The sequence below is a fragment of the Notechis scutatus genome, chromosome 9 (genome assembly GCF_049901735.1).
Source record: "Notechis scutatus isolate UNSWTSFEM ecotype Mainland chromosome 9, rNotScu1.2, whole genome shotgun sequence".
NCBI lineage: Eukaryota > Metazoa > Chordata > Lepidosauria > Squamata > Elapidae > Notechis > Notechis scutatus.
The window spans coordinates 8,120,577-8,142,551 of NC_142017.1; the positions used below are offsets into that span (position 1 = coordinate 8,120,577).

Below are 21,975 nucleotides of genomic sequence, written 5' to 3' on the forward strand. Positions count from 1 at the left end.
CCTAACCTATGGTCACAAGCCACAGTCATCCCCATCTTCAAAAGGGAGACCCAAGCCTAGTTGAAAATTACAGGCCAATCTCCTTATGCTGCGTCACCTGTAAAGTCATGGAATCAATTATTAACCAATCCATCATCCTCCACTTAGAGACAAACAACCTACTCTCCAATAAACAATTTGGTTTCAGAAAAAAACTATCCTGTAATCTGCAACTCTTACACTGCAAAAACATATGGACGACACAACTCGACCAGGGCAAAGCAATAGACGCAATCTACATAGACTTCTGTAAAGCCTTTGATTCAGTGGTACACGACAAACTACTCCTAAAAATAAAATCCTATGGTATGTCTGGACAACTGAATAACTGGATAGAAGCATTCCTGGCAAACAGACAACAAATGGTCAAAATTGGGAGCGTCCTATCAAATTCTGTACCTGTCAATAGTGGTGTCCCCCAAGGCAGTGTTCTAGGACCAACTCTCTTCATACTCTACATAAATGACCTCTGTGATCATATTAAGAGCAATTGCGTTCTTTTCGCTGATGATGTAAAGCTGTTCAATACCACAGACAATACTGCTACCCTACAAAAAGATCTTGACTATGTATCAGAATGGTCAAACAAATGGCAACTTCAAATCTCAACAAATAAATGCTCTGTCTTACATATTGGCAAAAAAATCAGAAAATAAAATACAAGCTGAATAGTCAAGATCTTGTTGATGACCCAAGCTCTGTAAAGGACCTTGGAATACTCACCTCTAATGATCTAAGTGCTAGAGCCCACTGCAACTACATAGCCAAAAAGGCATTAAGAGTTGTTAACCTAATCCTACGTAGCTTTTTCTCTGGTAATATCACACTACTAACCAGAGCATACAAAACATTTGCTAGACCAATACTCGAATACAGTTCATCAGTCTGGAACCCACATTACGTATCTGATATTAGCACAATTGAGAAAGTCCAGAAATATTTCACAAGAAGAGTTCTCCACTCCTTTACTCGTTGTAGAATACCTTATGCCACCAGACTTGAAATTCTAGAACTAGAAAACCTTGAATTACGCCGTCTTCGGTCTGATTTAAGCATGGTATATAAAATCATACATTGCAATGTCCTACCTGTCAATGAATACTTCAGCTTCAACCATAACAACACAAGAGCACACAATAGATACAAACTCAAAGTTAACCGCACCAAACTTGATTGCAGGAAATACGACTTCAGCAATAGAGTGGTCAATGTCTGGAATACTCTACCCGACTCTGTAGTCTCTTCCCCAAACCCCAAAAACTTTAACCTTAGACTGTCTACTATTGACCTCACCCCTTTCCTAAGAGGTCTGTAGGGGGCGTGCATAAAGCGCACCAACGTGCCTACCGTCCCTGTCCTATTGTTTCTCTTATTCTTCTTTTATTTTTCTTATATGTACCCATTTCATGTATTCACAACTATGTATACACTTATACTTATTATCTTGTAAACAATTGGCAAATCAAATAAATAAAAATAAATAAATAAATATTTTTCCACAGATACAGGTTTTGTTAACATATCAGCTATATTATGGTCCCCAGAACAATGCTGTAATCTGACCACTTTCCCTTTTACAGCCTCTTTAACATAACATTACAGCATTTACTGTAGAAACCCATTAGGTGAAGATCTCATTCTCTGGAGAAAGTTCTATTCAAATGTCCCTGTTCTAATTTTATAAGTTGCTTTTGGTAAGATGGCCAGTTGTACAAATTTAATAAATTGACAAATAATGTTCCATGTTCTGTTCTCCATCCCTCTTAGAAGTGTTGCTAGAGAAAGAGGGGAAAAAAAGACAAGATGCAAATGTCTACACCCAACATCTGCTGAAAAAAAATGTGCAGTTTTTAAAAAATACTTCACAAGAAAAAAAAATTACAGAATAGACACATTCTTGAATGTTTGCCATGTGAATACAGACCAGATTCAGAATAATAGGCAAAAACTTAGCCTAGACCCTGACCGGGAAAAGTTAGCAATTGTAAAATCTGCAATCACTGCAGCACTGACAGCTGGCAACCACGAGAATCCAAAAAGAATGGAGAAAGAGGGTGGCTTATGTTCCATGTAATGATTTGAACCAACCAGATAGTTCTTTGGCTGCAAAATGTGACTTTGGTTAATTATACTACAGTCATACTGCTTACTGAGAAGAGAGTTTTGGCTGCTGCCTTCTATTCAGCATGTCCCTGCAAATGTCCATTCCATAAATCATATGGTGAAGGCACCTTCACACTGGAAGCCAAGAGATTTCATAAATGAAGCCAAACCAGACTCATCTGATCAGGTCTCTTTGCCAACAAGTTGTTAGCAAGGCTGCTAAGCTTGTATACACCCCAATTCAAATCCATTCTCAGCCATAAAAGCTCAGTGTGTGCGCATTTTGCCAATCACTAATTCTCCGTACAACCTATTAACCTCATCGTGTTGCTATGGGATGTGATGGAGAAGATCTCGTGCATGGTGCTTTGAATTCCTGGAGGGAAGTTCATTAATTAGGTGTCACTGATTTAGCACCAGCTTCTGGTGAGTGTGTGATACAAAGTTTTGTTTTTTCGGCAACCTGTTCCTTTGTACAAACTGGAAAATAAATTGGATGGTAGAAGGGAAGGAAGGAAGAAGAAAAGTAGATTCACTCAATGCTCAGGGTTATCTGAAATAGCAAATGATACTATGAAAATCTTATTCTTAATCTGTTCTTCTAATGAACTTTCAGGAATACAGAGATTAGACCTCATTAGAAGGAGCAGATCTAGATGTAGGTCATCTATAACCTATCCTTTGGAAGATCCATGCCTGATTCTGAACACTTTCTAAATGGTTGTTCTCAAATTGTCATCTTCATCTCCATTGAGTAGAATGAAGGGGTAGAAAAGATATATGTCTGCCTGTATATCAGGCACAAAGAATCAGAACCATTCATAAGGTATAGAAGACTTATTCAAGCCTATAGACAAAAATCTGGTCAAGTAAAGTTGAACGTTAAATTGGCATCAGATAAGGGTCAATGGAATTCAGGAGAGGTTGGACTCTGACAGCTTGTAGGAATGCAATGACTCTAAGCTAATGACATGTTTAACTCCATCCCCCAGCACTGCCTGCTCTTCTTCTACACTAAACTGGCTGAAAGTGTCTTTTCTGAGCTTCAGGCAGGATGGGTGTGTTGTTGTTTTTTTACCCCACTGGAAATGCTACAAGAGATTGAAGCTGAGAACTTCTGTTAAATTCTTGCATGAAATCTCTCTTGGCTATTCTTGTGGATTTTTTTCTTGGAATAAGGGATGAATTTCCTGAAAGTGACATCCGTTAAATTATCAATCATTTTAATTTTTGATTGGATGCTGCCCAGAGCTTGTTATTAGACTGGCGGCTATATAAATGTTTCAAATAAATAAATAAATGAAACCAAAAAAGAAATAAGCTGCAGAACCATTTTTCTAAGCACAACATAGAAATAACATCTACCGAGCAGTTGAGAGGTTCTAGAATTTGATAGTTATCTGAACCCTTGTAGATCAATTGAGTAAACTTCCCTTCCAAACTACCTTGCCTTAAAGGATATTTTGTGTGTGCTCACATGTATCTCTTTGGGTGTGCATATGTATTTACAAAAATAAACCTAATTTTTAGGGGAAACCCATTGTTCTCCAAATATCTGACAAAACAGTTTTTCTCCATCATACTAGCAACTTTGAGAGTGGCAAAAACAACAATAAAAAAGACTTATTTTAGATTCTGTTTCCTTTTTCTTCCTCCTTCTACTTCTTTTTCCTTCTGGGTCACGTCCTTTAAGATCCAAGACAGGCAACACACTAGAGCAGGCATGTCCAACCCATAACTTGTAGGCTGCATGGATCCCTGGACCACTAGCAGCCCTACAAAGTAATAAAAATATTAAAAAGTACAAGAAGTGTGTTATTTATATACATTAACTATGTTATATATTTTATATGAGACCCAAGTCAATTCCTCTTCACTTGATGCAGTCCAGGGCAGCCAAAAGGTTGGATAACCATGCTCTAGAGCTGTGATGGCGAACCTATGGCACGTGTGCCACAGGTGGCACGCAGAGCCATTTGTGCGGGCACTCGAGCCCCAGGCAAATTTACCTCACTGCGCATGTGTGCACCTCCCAGCTGATTTTTGGGCCTTTTTCGGCCTGCCAGAAGCTTGAGGGAAGCCTCTGCAGGCTTTGCAGGCTAAAAAATAGGCCCATTTTGTCACTTCCTGTATTTCCGGAAATACCAGAAGTGATGAAATGGGCCCATTTTTCGGCCTGCAAAGCCTGCAGAGGTTTCCCTCGAGTCTCTGGCAGGCCGAAAAAGGCCTCAAACAGGCCAAAAATCAGCTGGGAGGCGCAGTGCAGATCAGGGGGTGGGGGGAATCTCATGCACATGTACAGGGGGCATGGGGGGGGGCATTGCCTTCTGGTCCTGGCACGCAAGCGCATGAGTGGAAGTGTGCATACAATGTTTGGCACAGGAGTCCAAAAAGGTTAGCCACCACTGCTCTAGAGCCAGTAGACATATCTAGAATTTAAGAACATACCAAGGGAATCTCTCAAAATGGCATCGGTGAAGGAGACTTAACCATTCCCCAAATGAGTAATTCTAGAACACCTATTTACCTTGAAACATTGGTAATATGGAATAAGCTAGAGTACCTGATCTATTCAATATTGTCTCTCATTTCCCCCCATCGCCTTCAATACTTCTTGCTAAAAACACACAGGACTATGCCCATATGTTATTTTTATTTTCTCAAGATGCTGGGAAGAGCTTTGTAGAAAGCTTACCAAAGGCCTTCTTGTCAATTAAAAGGATTCTAGAAAATGGCACTTTGCATGGCAACTTACCCGCTTCCTGTTTATTTATTTTTAATTGAAAAACAAAGGCTGGAGAACAGGGAACTCCATGGGCACATAAGGGTTATCTTCTGACACCATATTGTGTGTCTTGTTACAGATTGGATGTCTGGGGAGACTGTTCAGCTGAAGAATGAAAGATGATATTGTAAAGGAAAGAAGGAGTGTGGTAATTAAAAATTACTTATTTATACATTGGTAATTCAGCATAAGCTAGAGTAGTTGAAATATTCAATACTATCTTTTATGAAATGCATCAATGGCACTAAACTATCCATTCACATCAGTCAGTTCCAAAAGGTAATCTGCAAAGCCAACAATGTAGTTTCTCTTTTTTTAAAAAAAGAGTGAAATTCAGAATATCCCAGATGATTAATTCAATAATTTCCCAGGACTGGATCATTGCTCTCAATTTCCATTTGTCTAAAGTTTTGTGCCCAGAAATTCTTGCTATGGGCTCACTCCAGACAAAGCATATCTGTAGTTAGAAGAATGTTTTGAAAAGCTAGTAAACTGAAAGCTGAATCTTCAAAACACCATTTCCTTTTTTGTTTTTCTTCACTTCCTTCCCCCGCTCGAAAAACCCCTACTCTTTAAAGTGCTATTGTTTAGAAAATGAAAAAGTTTGCATTTCATTTGTTCAGACCAGTACATTTTATTTTAGGCCAAGGCATGCACACAGATTCACAACCACAGTGGCTGAAAGTAATGAAACATCATTTTACAAAGAGTAATATCTATATTTATCTATAACTATATCTATCTATCTCTATCTCAATTTCTCTCTCTCTCTCTCTCTCTCCTTATCTATCTTTGTCCCTCTATATATCTATATCATCTATATCTATATCTATCTATCTGTCTGTCTGTCTATCTCTATCTATCTATACACACACACACACATACACACACACACAGAGAGAGAGAGAGAGAGAGAGAGAGCTTCGTACTTTCCTATTCTAAAATGGGATTCAATATTTCTAGAAACCTTTAAGCACTCTGATCAGAATTCAACCATCATAAATTAATACAGTGCAGTGTTGTAATTAAGTTCAATAATCTAATTAAAGCTTTTAATGAAATCGATTAATTTTATAAGGAGTTGGCGGGGGATCTTTTTTAAGCAGAAGAGACAATGCTAGAAGATTACAAGCTATCTTGGTGATTTGGTGCTGAAGGTCTCCATGCTCAGTTTCTCCCAGCGTGTGGATGTACAATTGAAATTTGTAGGGAATGGATGTTTCACTTTTAATATTCGTGTTTGGAAAGTCATGGGGAATACTTTTAAGAAGGCTCAATGTATGCCGGGCACAAGGAAACAGATCCATGCATGCATAGTTATATTCAAGCTAACTACTTTATTGTCTTTTGCCTATGATGCAGGAATCTCCTGAGACTGCTTGTCTTCTTGTCTTGAGAACAGAAAGATATCATGGAGCTTATGGAGGATTGGATCCTAGGTCTCCTATGCAGCTGTGCAACCACTCAAGACTAATAAAAAAACAATATTTGTAGCTCAGACTTGAAATGAGGGGTCCTTGGTGCTCTCTGAGCTTGCTTGTTTTCTTTCAGACGTTTCATGACCCAAATTAGGTGACATGATTGGTGCTAGTAGCAACTAGTACTGATGATGTTTCCTAGTTTGGGTAATGAAACATCTGCAAGAAAACAAATAAGCTCAGAGAGCACCAAGGACCCCTTGAAAATAAGATTATCCCAAAAGAGTAGTTTGCAACCCAATTTTTGATCATGGAACCATCTTTTCAGAGAGCACCAAGGACCCCTCACTCAAGCCTAATAACAATAGCACTTAGACTTATTACCGCTTCACAGTTCTTTACAGTCTTCTCTAAGCAGTTTACAGAGTCCATATATTGCCTCCAACAATCCAGGTCCTCATTTTACCCACCTCAGAAGAATGGAAGGATGGGTCCACCTTGACTCGGTGAGAATCAAACTGCTGGCAGTTGGCAGAATTAGCCTTCAATACTGCATTCTAACCACTGCACCACCACAGGTAATTTTATGCTTGAGCCCTCTTCCCTGCCTGTCTGTGCATTTCCCTATAATGTACTTTGTATTGTCATAAAGTAGATATAAAGAATGAGATTGAACTATTTTGAACAAACCATATTACCTATGCAGATAGTCATTAAATGCATGATAACAGGCTGAGCAAAGCAAACCAGAAGACTAAACAGTCTATTAAGTATTTTGTCTGCGGGCCTGAACATTGGTATATAAAATATCAAGGTCTGGAACTGACACTGTGTTGACATGTTCAGCTGACTCCATCTTTGCTTCAGGTACAACATCCAGCTGAACTCTGCTGTTATTTTTGAAACCTGCGTGGATACAAGCTGAACGCATGGCACTGAAGCATATCCTTTGGAGAGAGTAATAATTTGAAAATTGATACAAGTATTCAAGTCACATTTCTCCATTTGTCTCTAATTATCTTACAAATTATTTCTCATGCCAGGGCAGAATCTGGCTCAGTTTCTTATGCCCTGGTGGAAAAGACTAGAGAGGAAACCTCTTTTGTGTGAATACATAAATTTTGGAAACAATTTGAAAGACAGGTCACTTTGCTTTGGTCAATGGGTGGTCACTAGTTCATCAAATGACTTCAAAGAAGCCCTTAGAATACTTCTAGTGGTCAAGAGGTTCTTCTCTCTATAATGCAAATGCTTTTCACCTGTTCATGTGCTATTTTCTTAAATGCATGCAAAGAATTATAATGCTCAGAGCCATTCCCAACTATAGTTCAAGGTCTTCTAGATTCAAGCTTGCTTTGAGAATTCCAGAAAAGAAGAGTATTCCTAAAGGCTGTCTGACTCACTGACTTCACTATTTAATATAGGTGAATGCTAAATGCTTTTAATAAACTGATGTGGCTAAGTAAAACTATGGGATGTAGTCTTTGTGGGGGCGGTATCTAATGCTTTGCCATTTCAACAGCAAAATAGTTTCAGACCATGAATAACAGCAGCTAAAGAATTTAGGCATATATACCACCCTATAGTGCTTTACAGTACTCTCTGGGAAGTTTATAATGTCAGCAACCTTGCCCTCAACAATCCAGGTCCTCATTTTACCAACTTTGGAAGGATAGAAGGTTGAGTCAACCTTGAGCCCCATCAGGATGGAATTCTGGCTGTGGGAAGAGTTTGCCTGCAGTATTACACTCTGCCACCTCAGCTGAGTAACTATATGGACATTGATTTGTGTGTGTGTTTGTGTGTGTGTGTGAGAGAGAGAGAGAGGGGGGGGAGAGAGAGAGAGAAATGGTGAAGATGTGTGCCTCCCACTTGGAAGCTTGAGCGTTGTATGTATGTACAACTCTTTCACTACAGTTCTTTAGCTTCTCTCCAATTCTGTAGCCAGGTAATTTCAAAGCCATGTTCTTATAATGACACCTTCTCCTTTGATGCATGAGAGGGTTGGCTAATGTTTTCCTCTCCCCTCGTTATTTGATATTTTACAACTGTCTGTCTATACACAGGCACCCAACATTATTAAAGGTATTATGGGATTGGTTTATGGCCCAGTGAATCCATGTACCGTATGAGAAATCCCAATTCAATTATACTTTTTAAAGAACTGTTTAATGGGCGATTAGTTTGCAGCACAGACTTCCCTCTTTGAGGGCTTAATTTGTGTATTTATTTGTTTTGCTATTATAATGACAACTTCTCAACTAATGAATGTGTCTTGGTAGAATCTTATTACACTCAATATAATAAATTTGACAATATTCATCACTATTGCTGCTTATGCGCGTAGCTTGTTAGCTTGAATTCCATGTTCTTGGTTTTTAAAAGCTCAGAAGCTTACTGCTACACCAGAAGTGGTCAAATCATAACCCAAATCCACAAGTCTCCAACGGGATCGTTTTGTAGCTCTTTTGCTCCCCCAAATTTGATTTCAAAATCTCATTTTTATAGCTTTAATCATGACTGATTAATAGTCCAAAGGCTCTGTGTCTTTAAAATTACTTATATCTGGAGTGTCCCTTCCAGACCATCTACTTTAATGTCATAGTCACAGTAGTATTTTATTATTTGGTGATCTCCTCTACAACCCAGGTCACTTAACAAGAGCATTTTAAAGCATTAAAAACAAGCAAATTAAAAACAATAAATGTTACAATTAAAACTAGTGATATGAAATAATAGAAAAAAATGTGTGTTATGTGAAGGCCAGGCGATAAGCATATTATCTAATTTTTATAGGACTTATTTGTACAGGAAATAAAAACGTATAGAGAAATGTCTGCTTTTGACAGAACATCTTTTTTAATCAAAAGGACTCCAAGTGTTGAATGTCCATTAAATAGAATGTCATCCCAGTATGACACTTCTGGAACAGTATCCAGTCAAAGTAAATAACACCTTCACAACTGCTTTACAAGTGTTTGGTTAAACCAATGTCCAGCGTACTTTGCTCTCCACAAAGATGAAAAATTGCCCTTCTGAGTACTTACAGACTGTCACCACCTCACATCAATGGAGAAAACCTAAAGAAGGTAGACATTTTTTGGTATCTGGGATCCCATCTGCAAGGCAATGGCGACATCAATGGCAAGCTGTGAGCAAGAGTGTATTCAGCCTGGGTGCGTTGGTGAGAACTCCCCGGTGTGTTATGTTGTGACAGACGAATGCCAACCTGTCTTAAATCTAAGACTTACAAGACAACCATCTGCCCTGTTGCACTGTAAGGCACTGAATGCTGGGCAGCAACAACAGGAACCAAAAGCTCTCTCCATGCCATGGAAATGCGGATTCTCCATTGGGCATCTCCCTTCTTGACCACAGCACTAATGACACCATTCGACACCATTTTTGTGTGGCACCAATTATAGAGAAGATGAGAGAAGGCCAGCTCCACTGGTATGGATATATCCTGAGAGTAGCACCTTCCACCATGGCCAAGACTGCCTGCCAACTAGAAGACAATGGCTGGAGACCTAGCAGGCACCCAAAACAGAGACAGCAAGACATCATCAACAAAGATATACAAACTGTGAGCCTGCACCCTAGAGATGCAGCTGACTGTGCAAAGTGGTGTTCAATGCTCCGAAAAGTGGACCCTGCACTTGTGGGAATATGCTAGGAAGAAGAAGAAGAAGAAGAAGAAGAAGAAGAAGAAGAAGAAGAAGAAGAAGAAGAAGAAGAAGAAGAAGAAGAAGAAGAAGAAGAAGAAGAAGAAGAAGAAGAAGAAGAAGAAGAAGAAGAAGAAGAAGAAGAAGAAGAAGAAGAAGAAGAAGAAGAAGAAGAAGAAGAAGAAGAAGAAGAAGAAGTAGTTTTGCCTATAGCACATTCTGATAGTCTTGTGTTTTATATTTTTATATTTCTCTTACATTTAAAGCAGAATTATTTTTTCTCCCTACCAACTTCTATCAGTCAGAAAATACTAGGTATTAAGACCTTTGGTGAGCCCAGCATTCACTCGGCCACTGAGTTATATTCATTTCTCGTGGAATTACTTATTAGCTTACTAACACAGATATTTTCCAAAGACGTGCTTTTTACAGTTTTGTTCTGCCTGTCGAGCAAGCCATATTTCTCCACATGCCAAAGATCTAGGATGACTATTCTGCTCCATTTGAAATAGCCTGCCAGTGTGAAACAATGATATTTATTTCTCCAAAATACACACTGGCTATTTGCTGTACCCTAACATAAACACATTTGGAGAAAGGCATCCAAAACTGGGGTCCAGATGCCGTGATTGGAGATTATGGCCTCTGTTCTGGAAGTTAATGACCTTCTCTTAATCCTAACCATCTGTCCTTTGGAAACAGTTGCTTTCACACAAAAGCCGAGTCCAATGGCCTATAGGTAAAAATGAAATTGTTTTCCATCATCATTGATGGGCAATTATTTGCCCTGTCATATTGGCAAGCCTGTGGTCTAGTATGAATTAATAGGAGCTGACAACATGTTATTACATGGCAATAATTAAAATATCGATGGAGATGCAGCTAATTTCATCTGGCATCATCATCTATCACATCACGAAGCAAGTGCAAGATGATCAAATTCTTGGCCGCTCTAGCTTCACAGAAGGCAAGATTCTTTACTCAAAAAGATAGAATAAGGTTGCAGAAACATCAATAGCAACAACAACTGGATGGTCCCCCCCCCCCAACAATTCAATTCCTCCCTCAGGTTTCAGCAACAGAAATTGGTATGGTCTATTGGTTGGCCAAAATGAAAATTCTTAACTGAAGTTAAAAAAAAAATACAAAACATTATCAGCAAATTGGAATCGAGGGGTTATATTAAGCTAAATTAAAGGAAAAGACACACATCCACCTACTTTGTGTTACCCTTTGGATGGCAAAGTTCCCAAGTTGTTGAAAAGGAATTAGTCACAGATGGTGTCTGAACTTGCTTCAATTCACTTCACATAAGAGCAGATGGATTTCTTTCTTTTCTTATTTGTTTTTTTAAGTGAATATTGAGAAAGGTTGCTCTAGCTCCCTCTTCAAGGGATACGCAAATTCCTCTGACAATTCAACAGTTTGTTTTATCATTAAGGTAGAAATTTCAAAATGGGGGGTTGCGTTATTCCTATCCATGTATGCCAACATTTTCTTAATCGCTCTGAAAAATGCTTCACATGTACATGCTTATAAGAACCCCACAGATCTCTTGCATCAATTAACTCTGATTTGATTTTCCTCCCTGCACAGAAATGACATAGATGTATCAAGGAAACACCTACAAGCATGCTGGCTGTCAATCATAGGATACAGTCACTGATACTTAGAATCGGAAAAGGTCATTAAAGCTCTCAAGTTCAACTCTACAGAAGAATCTAGACTGAAGCATCTCTGACAGCTTTTATTTGAACAGTTCCAGCCAAGGAGAGTCCATTATTTCTCAAAGTAACCAGTCTTACTGTTATGAAGTTTTCCTTATCCTAGTTTTCCTTCTTGCAACTTAAGATCTTCTGTATCCTAAACTCAGCTTTAATCAACCAATTATAACATTTGTTGGATGACAGCCCTTCAAGTACTCTCTCTCTCTCTCTCTTTGTCTCTGTCTCTATCTCTGTCTGTCTCTCTCTGTCTCTGTTTCTGCACAATCACTTGACTGCCCTCCAGAAAGGAATCAGTTGATAATCTGGAATAAGATTGCACCATGATGTAACATCATTTCTAGGGTCATTTTTAGAAGACAAATGTGCTGTCTGTTGGTCAACATGCCAACATGTTGACCAACATGTTGACCATATTCCTCATGTTGGATGAAATATCCATCTGGGTTCAGTTCCAAGTGGGGAGAAAGACACTGGAGATATGGAGGTTGATTGGAAAGGTGGTTTAATGGAGTAGAACCCTTAAGAACATGTTTCTGGTGCAGCTAAACCCATGGAGGAGAGAGAAAGAGAGTGAAAGTTTTATACCCTCTCTTGGGCCTTGCCCTTGAGCTTCCTGTTACTGTGCAAGAAATGTATTCTATTGGTTGTCAGACTCCCAGGGGACTATGAGGGGTGGGAGGTCATGGTTAACTTTGTAGGCTATGTCTCAGGCTTGGTTGAATCTTGCTGGATAATGCAATGAAGGGCAATTCCTATCGTGGTTGAATGGCTTTGGCCTGAACAACAATCCCATCTTCCTGGAGCTGAAGGTCTTTTGCCTTATAGATAAGCTGGCACCCAAATATTCTGCCTTTTTAACATTTCATAAAATATTTCATTCTTCTAGGAGAGTGGTGGGTGCTAACTTTCTACACTCAAAATGGATACAAAAAGATATTGCGTATCTTTGATATATTTCAAAATATATCTGAAATAATGGGAACCTGGACATTCACTATAAATCACTATAGACAACATAGGGGGCAAATGGAAAATGGCACTTATTTTTAGGGGGACACAAACCTTTTTTAGACTTTAGCACAATTCTGATCAAATATATTACATTTACAGATAGATCATGGAAAGATTTATCCTATAACTGCACAATTTACCTCAGTCTTGCCCCAGGAATGTCCTTGTTGATATTAAAGAATGGTCTACAGTCACCAAACTTGTCTACATGTCTCTGGCAAGTACAAAGAAGATGGATGGCAGAAAATATGAAGTTGTAGATTTCAGAAGCAATTTCATCCATTATGGCCCTGGAAATCTTGTCAGGACAAAAATGAAATGTTTGTATTTTATATTTGTAAGGTATACTTCACTGACTGCAGATGACAGGTCTGCTTCTAAGAGTATATAAGATTTGGAGCATCAGCTATATTTATCTGTAATACACTGATATTATTGGAGTATATGTAGAGAATCCTGCCACATAATTTTTTTTTAGACCAACAAAAGGATCTGTAGCTATTATGCATACTGTCAGCAGCATGAGCAAGTCTTAGACTTACCTGGGTGTGATTAAACTCCAAATATGAACCATCAGTGTGCTGCAGCTGCCAAAAAAGCTAATGCAGACCTAGGCTGTGTTAACAGAAGGATAGAATCAAGATCACCTGAAGTGTTAGTACCACTTTCTAATGCTTTGGTAAGACCACACCTGGAATGCTGCATCCAAGATGATTAGTGACTGGAGGCTAAAGCATATGAAGAACGGTTGCTGGAACTGGGTATGTCTAGTTTGATGAAAAGAAGGCCTAGGGGTGACATGGTAGCGGTGATCCAATATTTGAGGGGTTGCCACAAAGAAGAGGGAGCCAAGCTATTCTCCAAAACACCTGAGGGCAGGACAAGAAGCAATGGGTTGAAACTAATCAAGGAAAAAAACCAACCTAGAACTAAGGAGAAATTTCCTGACAGAACAATTGATCAGTGAAAGTTGCCTTCAGAAGTTGTGAGTGCTCCATTAAGAAGAGATTGGACAACTGGAATGGTATAGGGTCTTCTGTTTGAGCAGGTGGTTGGGCTAGAAGTCCTCCAAGGTTCCCTCCAACTTTGTTATTCTGTCATCTTTTCAAATAAACATACCTTCCATTCACTATTTTCTTGCTTACTGTGAAATAGGTAACAATATTTCAAAACCATGCATTTCTCTTCTGCCTGGTTGATTATTATTTTTTTAGATGACCCATCAGGACTGACTCATATTTTTCTCAGAAGCTCAATATAAATTTGTTGGCAACTTACAGATCATCCGGTTTTGCCAAATAATAAGCTATAAAGAACGTCTTACCCATATCTTATCTCATCTTTTGTAGTGTCATTTTGTGCTTGCTTTTGACTTCTTTATCTTCAAAGTCATAACCACCTTTTGTACTTAATGCTTGGTTTCAATTTGACAGTCAAAAGGGTAGACTTCCATTGTTCTTATGTGTTAATTCACAGAGTGTCATGCCCTTGGTAGAGACGGACTCTGAGGGAGAGAGGAACAACCGACAGGGAGTGGAGGTATGGCTCCGGAGGTTGTGGAGGAGGCTGGGGAAGGGCAGAGGCCGGCTGGGCAATCAGAGGAAGAACCAGGCCCATCCCCTCTTCATCCTAGGACATGCAGGGAGGAACGGAGAAGAAAACAACTTGGCTTACGAGACAGGAAACGGCCATGATCCTCCTCATTAGTTGCAGCCAGGGAGAATAGTATATAAGAGAGACGATTACAACACAGTGTTGCCAGAAGCAAAGTGTGTTGGGGGGTGAAGTTATCTTGGTTGGCATCCTTCCAAAAGACTGTGCCTTGTTATCTCCTTGAAGTTGGTAATTACTTATCCTGGTCCGTTGTGGAATTTCTTTCATTGTGGTTTGGGTTTGGGTTTTTTATTTCACCTCTATCTGCTCGTTAAGTTCAGACTGTATTGCTTTCTTTTGAAGACTATTTTTGAGTAAGTTTTATCTCCAACTGAGAATTATTGAACAGTGGGGCCAAGCTGGAGGCATTGAAGGACATTTATTTATGTTTTGGATTTTGTTACGTTTCTGTTACACTCTGGGTGTTTTACCGTTGAATTAAATGTTTTCAACTTATTGATCATGACATTTGCTTGACTCTCATGGACAAGTGTAATAAGCACACTACAAACTCAGCAGTGGTATTCAGCAGGTTCTGAGCAGTTCTGGAGAACCGGTAGCAGAAATGTTGAGTAGTTTGGGGAACCGGCAAATACTGCCTCTGACTGGGCCTACCCCCATCTATTCTCTGCCTCCCGAGTCCCAGCTGATCAGCTGGGTCTTCTTTTGTTGCCCTGCACAGGAGAATGGAGCTGGAAAGCAGGTTTGTGGGGTGGGGAGAGAATGGGGATTTTGCAGTATCCTTCCCCTGCCACGCTCACCAAGCCACATCACACCCACCAAGCTATGCCCACAGAACCGGTAGTAAAAATGTTTGAATCCCACCACTGTACAAACTGGTCCTTTTTGTGAACGTATGTATGGCTTATACTTTATATGAAGTGCTACCTTAGATTGGGATTTGATTTCATGGTGTAAACTGGTCAAGGATATTACAAGTTCTGTGGTGATAACATCCACGCTTATAGAGATTTACTGATGCTATCCCTCCTGTGTTTCTATTTTTCATCCCCCTTCTCAAGGTGAAAAATGGAGGTGTGGTACTGCGTGTGGCACACAATTTTGAAAAGAAGCACTGCTCGGAATATTGTAGCAACACTCCTTTTCCTAAACATCTTATTTGAAAGGTTAATTGGGAGAGGGAAATGTTTTTTTGCAGCAGCTCCCTCTCTCCAAAGATTTTTAAAGGAGATTTTCAATCATAGTTATCCCAAAAGTCTTTTTTTCAAGAGGCAGCTGGGCTTTCTGTTTTTCTTTGAAGGTGTTTTGCTTCTTATCCAAGAAGCTTCTTCAGCTCTCTCTTTTTAGGAGAAAAAAATAATAACTGACTCTTATGTTGAGATGTCAATAAAAACTAGTTTTTTTTCAATAACCTTCTGAAAACATCGAGCTTCCCAACATAATATGTGGACGATGAGACTGAAGAATCCGAATGTAAATCAGTATTTTCCCACTTCTTAGTTTGAAAACCACTTATCCAACAGTACTTTCATTTTATCAGATTTAGTTTGTTTAATCTTCTTTTAGTCTCCTTCATCTGGGGACACGATGGCTCAGTGGCTAAGGTGCTGAGCTTGTCTATCAGAAAAGTCAGCAGTTTGGTGGTTCGAATCCCTAGCATCACGTAATGGAGTGAGCTCCCATTACTGGTCCCAGCTTCTGCCAACCTAGCAGTTCGAAAGCATGTAAAAATGCAAGTAGAAAAATAGGGACCACTTTGGTGGGAAGGGAACAACGTTCCGTGCACCTTCACCATTTAGTCATGCTGGCTGCATGACCACGGAGACGTCTTTGGACAGCGCTGGCTCTTCAGCTTTGTAGCGGAGATGAGCACTGACCCCTAGAGCTGGAAATGACTAGCACATATGTGCAAGGGGAACCTTTACCTTTTAGTCTCTTTCATTCTTTTGGTAATTGTCCAAGTTTCTCCTCATTCGGGAAGGAGTTCTATATTGAGGTGGGGGATGTACAAAGAATGCTTATAAAGTTTTAGGTAGCAAAGAGGGGAAGCATTTTTTTCCCCCACTGTCACCACTGCACACTCTGAAAAATAATAATCCAACTGCCTCCTGAAGGGAATGGCTGATGTACCCAGAAGGACATAACTCTATATTTAGTAGCTCAGGGTAATTAAACATTATTATAGAGGCAGACAAGGAGATAGATGTTTCTCATACCAATCAGAGTAAACAATATATATTGACCCAGAATAAAACAGCTTCTTAAACTGCATAGATTTAATTTTGAAAGGAAAACACGGAATGAAAGGCTTGAGTTTCCTCAAGTGTAATCCAGACCGGCTTTTTTTCCTGCATGCTCACCTTTTGAAAAAGTCAATCTCCCATCTTTTAATTTATCAAAACACGCACAAAAAAGGCCCGAGGCAATATGCTACTCAAACAACGAATGCATTTATTTTATGTTTATTTATTTAAAACAAGTCCCTCTTTACGCTGAGCTCTTGGCGGTGTGCATCCAACAATTAAAACACTATCGCTAATAAAAACAACATGATACCCTATTAAATCTATTAAAAACGTAAACATTAAAAACCTGGCACCAGATTTCAACTTCCAACATAGAGGCCCACATTAAACTCTCTCACCCACCTCGCCCTATTCCTGAGAGGAATTCAGCTTGCATTACCTTTCTAACATTCAGCAAGTCAACATCAGGGTTATATATATATATATATATATATATATATATATATATATATATATATATATATATATATATATATATATATATATATATATATATATAAATTAGAAACTCTCATGTTAAGTGAATGTGGTTTCCCCATTGACTTTGCTTGTCAGAAGGTAGACACAAAGCAGAACACATGACCCTGGGATGCTGCAACTGTCATAAATGTGGGTCAGTTGCCAATCATCCGAATGTAACTAATGTGACCAGTGATGGGATTCAATTTTTTTTACTACCAGTTCTGTGGGTGCGGCTTGGTGGGTGGAGCATGGCTTGGTGGGCATGGCAGGGGAAGGATACTACAAAATCCCCATTCCCACCCACTCCTGGGAGAAGGTTACTCCAAAATCCCATTCCCTCCCCAGCCCACTAACCTGCTTTCCAGCTCTGTTCTCCTGTGCAGGGCAACAAAAGAAGACCCAGCTGATCAGCTGGGACTCGGGAGGCAGAGGATAGATGGGGGAGGGGCCAATCAGAGGTGGTATTTGCAGGTTCTCCAAACTACTCAAAATTTACGCTACCAGTTCTCCAGAACTGCTCAGAGCCTGCTGAATACCACCTCTGCATGTGACCATGGGGATGCCGTAGAGTAAGTCCTAAGTGTGAAAAATGGTCATAAGTCACTTTTTTCAATGCTGTTGTAACTTCGTGTAAATGAACTGTTGTAAATCGAGGACTACTTATATCTAGCTTTCTTCCTTTGATCATATTACAACCTCTCCTTAAATCTCTGCTTAATATTTCAAGTAATTGTGCTTGCTTCCCTTATTTCGATTCTTGCCATTCCGCCATAAGTCTTTGATGTACATTTCCTCATCTTCACATTTGGATAACGGTGGTGTTGCTAGTATTTGAGTTCCTACCCTAGTTTCTTTTTAAAGTTGTGAACCAGGAACTATACTAGGAAACAGTCAATAAAAATAGTAAGGATACAAGTGACAAAGTTACAATCATACAGTCACAAGTGGGAGGGGATGGGTGATAAGGAGTTATGAGAAGATTAATAGTAATAGTAGTGAAGACTTTGTAAATAGTTGAACAGTGTTGAGTGAATTATTTGTTTAGCAGAGTGATGGCTTTCAGGAAAAAAACTATTATTTTGTCTAGTTGTTCTGGTGTGCAGGGCTCTATGGTGTCATTTTGAGGGAAGGAGTTGAAACAGTTTATGTCCGGGATGTGAAATTTGCATACTTGCATGCACGTAAATTCTACTTGAAATATACAAATCTGTATATTTTTTAATACTTGAAAAAGTTTTGAAAAATATGCGCAAATCCTCTTGATTTTTTCTTGGAATATCCTTTCCTATATTCTCTTGAAAGTGCATAGTGCATTTTCTCTAACAGAACACTTTCTAGAATGTTCTGAAAAATGTAATGTTATTTTACATTAATCCATGTTAAACCTTAATATCTAAGGTAGGCAAATGACAAAATCACTGTGAGGCAAATACCTCATGGTACGATGACTTCCCTTAAAGGATTTTTTTAAAAAAACCACAGGTTTAAATGAATGAATCTGCTCTGCACTAAAAGCTAATGAATAAATGGAGTTAAAACCAATAGTAGTCCAATAAAACTTCTTACGAGGAAGTTGTCCCTACCTCCCCCGCATGCTTTCTAAAACCGTGTCTTGAATGCTTTTCTAAAAGCTTATGGTGATATATGTTGGGTCATCTGCATAAAATAAAAAGAAAAGAAGAAAATGGAAAGTTTCACTTAAAATTAGAAAGAAAGAAAAACCCAAGTAGAATACATTAAAACTAGCATGAAGCAACCTTCAATTTTATTTTCAACCTCACTGCAGTGCAGACCGATAATTTGGAGAGCTGGGAAGAAGAGAGAGATCGGTGACCTATGCAACAATCCAACTGAGATCTCACACCATTTTTTAGGCTCTCCAAAGCTTAGCTTTGCTTATGTGCATTTGTGTATGTGTTGATGTATCTATCATGACCTCAGAAAATGTAGACTTCTGGCAGGTTCCCTGCAGCTTTGGGATAATATCGGGAGGAGGTGGGGGAAAGAAACCAGGACAATTTTAAGCATTGCCCTAAAATGCATCTTTAGAGTATTTATGATAAATTACAGGGCTTCAACGATGCTACAAATCCTGCACTTCAACGTGTCCAGAAGGAACTATTACATTCCCAACCTAGTATAAAATAATCACAGTAAAATAGGTTGACTTGTCAAATGTTTAAAAGATAACATTGAAATACGCAGCACTTGGGCTTGCAATGCAATGGTGAAAGGCAGTAAATAAGTAGTGTAGAAATTGGGCAATGAAGAGATGTTGTTGAATACATTTCCTGCCCTTGGAAAAGACAGGAAATTAGCATAAAAACGTCTAAAAGAATCCGAAGAATCTGAAGATCCATGTCTCCAGCAGGGATATTGGGAATGTGTTAGGTTTATTAAGAAGGGGAAAAAGTTAGTTCATACCTCATGGAGTAATAACGTAGATCAGAATGTAATTAACTTTCAGGTTCAAATACTTCATAGTATTTATTGGAAAGTAATGCACATGAAAAATTGGGTTGGGGGAATATAACAATCCAAATGCAATTCTCATAGTTGTTTTCATTCATAAAACGTGAAACAACAAGGACTCAGAATTCAAAATTTTAGTATGTTTCCTGAACTGGGATAGATTGATAGATGGCTCTTCATCAGTCTGTTCTTGTCTCCACAATTTGCAATTTCCACTTTTCCCATAAACTGTCATCTACTTCTTCCCTGTTATTGTATCTGGTGCATTGCAGAATTTCATAAGCTGGGCACGTAATTCCTAAGGTTATGACCTTGAATAACAGCTACAACAACAAATACAAAATGGAAGACTCAGAGAGAGTGCACAAACAAAATACTCTCCAAATGAGCTCTCTACACTCTTACAGTTTCCAATGCTCATAAGCAAAAGTGATAAAGTGAAAAGCTAAAAAAGAAAAAAAACAAAACCCAGAAGGATTCCTTTCAAGTTTTATCCTTTAGAAAGAGGCAGTACAGATGTTAGGAGATATACTGTAGTTTGTCAAGGAATCAAGGCCTGGATGAGCCTTATCAAAGCATGGCCCTTACTTGGCACTATCCATGGTTCTGAAATATCTCTCTCTCTCTCTCTCTCTCTCTCTTCCTCCTCCTCCTTCTTCTCCTCCTCCTCCTCTTCTTTTTCTTCTTCTTTCTCCTTCTCCTTCTCCTCCTTTTCACAAGGCAATACTCCAAAATCAACCATGAGCATAGTACAAGATGTCAAAAAAGCCCAATTTCGACGCCAAAAAAAATAAAAAAATAAAACCAGAGATGTCAAAGTAGTTCCTGAGGTTTTATTACAGAATAATGGAGAAACTGCATTTCTGTACTAAAACAAGAGGGTCATTCTGCCAATATTTCTGGCAGCTCCTCAAGGTTCATTCACAGTGCAAAAGTTTAGTAGCTCTAGAAATCTGACAAGCGGGAACAAAGTTTCCTGCTTATTGTCCCATAAAATTACAAAATCATCCTTTCCAACCAATGGCCATAAATCTCTGTGGCACATTATCACAGCCTTGGTTCAAAAACATGAAAGTAGATGAAAAAGAAACAAGGAGTAAAAATAATAATAATAAATGCATTCCTATCTGACCATAGTTAAATCATAAGGTCAAAATAGCAGGCATTTATCTACCTCCAACTCCAGTCATTGATATGATCTGATAGAAGCATCATGTCTACAACATCAACTTACAACTGTTTTTCCATAGTTGATCATTAACATTCAGTGAGGATTGTGTTTTAAGCATGTTTTTCCCCATTTGATTCCTTTCCTTTCCCAACTGCTTCAGAAAGAATCTCTCTCTATATATATTTATAAGCGAAATACCACTCATGCATCATCACAAAATCTCCACAACAGTAAAGCCTACAAACTTGAAATTTGGCGTGCTATGTTCCTCTTGGCTTCTAGGTGCTCACTAACAAAGGATTTTTCGAAATGACCATTAATATTTCCTATATTATTATTAACACGCTCTGACGCTAAGGAGTTCTACTCCCCCTCCCCACCTGAAAAGAAATCTGTTCCAAGTGCAAAACACAAGCAGAGGAGTTTCAGTTTCAGTTTTAGTTTCACAGCACCAAGCTGCTTTAGTACAGAACAGTTGAACTAAGCCACGCCCAGGCTCCTTACTGTCTCCTTCCTGCTCACACAGCAAATACTGTTTCAGTTTCCAAACAGCCCTCAACTCTTTCACACACTGACAGGACGCTAGCCAGAGGATTCTAGCCAATGGATGCTGGTAGGCAGATTTTTTTTCCCCTTATTTTCCTCCCCAAAAACTAAACCCAACCACATAGTTTCGTAGTGGAGCATGGGTATTGAGCTAGAATATTAAATTAAAGGCACAGTTAGAGTCCAGTTGAACTGCTAATCCTCCAATGTCACCTTCTGTCTCAACAAAATAGAGACCATGCAAACAATAGGGAAATTTGCATTGAAAAGATGTTTATGTTTATAGTTGTATGAACATTGGTTCTACATGTTCATAAACTTGGTGTCATCTGGCTGTGAGATCGTGCGGAAGCTCATCAGGTACAACTGAGCATATAAAAGTTGCATTATGCAAACTTTATTTATATATTCTTTATGTATAACGGATTTGTTCTGATGAAATATCACAGGCATGTCAGCGGAGAATCAAAATAGTGTGAGTTTGAGAACCCGAATAGCATGCGTGGTGATTTAAATATACAGACACAAACCTACAGATGCACCATTGTTGCATAGTTGAACAGAATCAAAAGCTTTGGACATGAAGAAAAAAATGTTGCAGACAGAACTCAGTGTTTGCAAAATGAAAGCCAGGGACTTTATTGCAGGAGCTGAAT

General features: G+C 38.9%; 3 long non-coding RNA genes across 3 annotated transcripts in view; 1 reads left to right on the forward strand and 2 right to left on the reverse strand.

Moving 5' to 3' along the window:
- Positions 1-8,119, forward strand: part of LOC148129816 (uncharacterized) — a 29,081-nt gene extending 20,962 nt beyond the window's left edge. The window contains exons 3-4 of the long non-coding RNA XR_015750630.1: positions 5,007-5,075; positions 6,290-8,119. This is a non-coding gene — a long non-coding RNA (uncharacterized LOC148129816). The remainder of the gene's footprint in view (positions 1-5,006; positions 5,076-6,289) is intronic.
- Positions 1-21,975, reverse strand: part of LOC148129817 (uncharacterized) — a 150,663-nt gene that overhangs the window by 11,063 nt on the left and 117,625 nt on the right. The gene's annotated exons all lie outside the window — the stretch shown is intronic.
- On the reverse strand, positions 3,206-5,063 carry LOC148129818 (uncharacterized). The gene is made up of 2 exons (XR_015750628.1): positions 4,898-5,063; positions 3,206-3,917 (listed from the first exon to the last, which is right to left on the reverse strand). It is a non-coding gene; the product is annotated as an uncharacterized LOC148129818 (long non-coding RNA).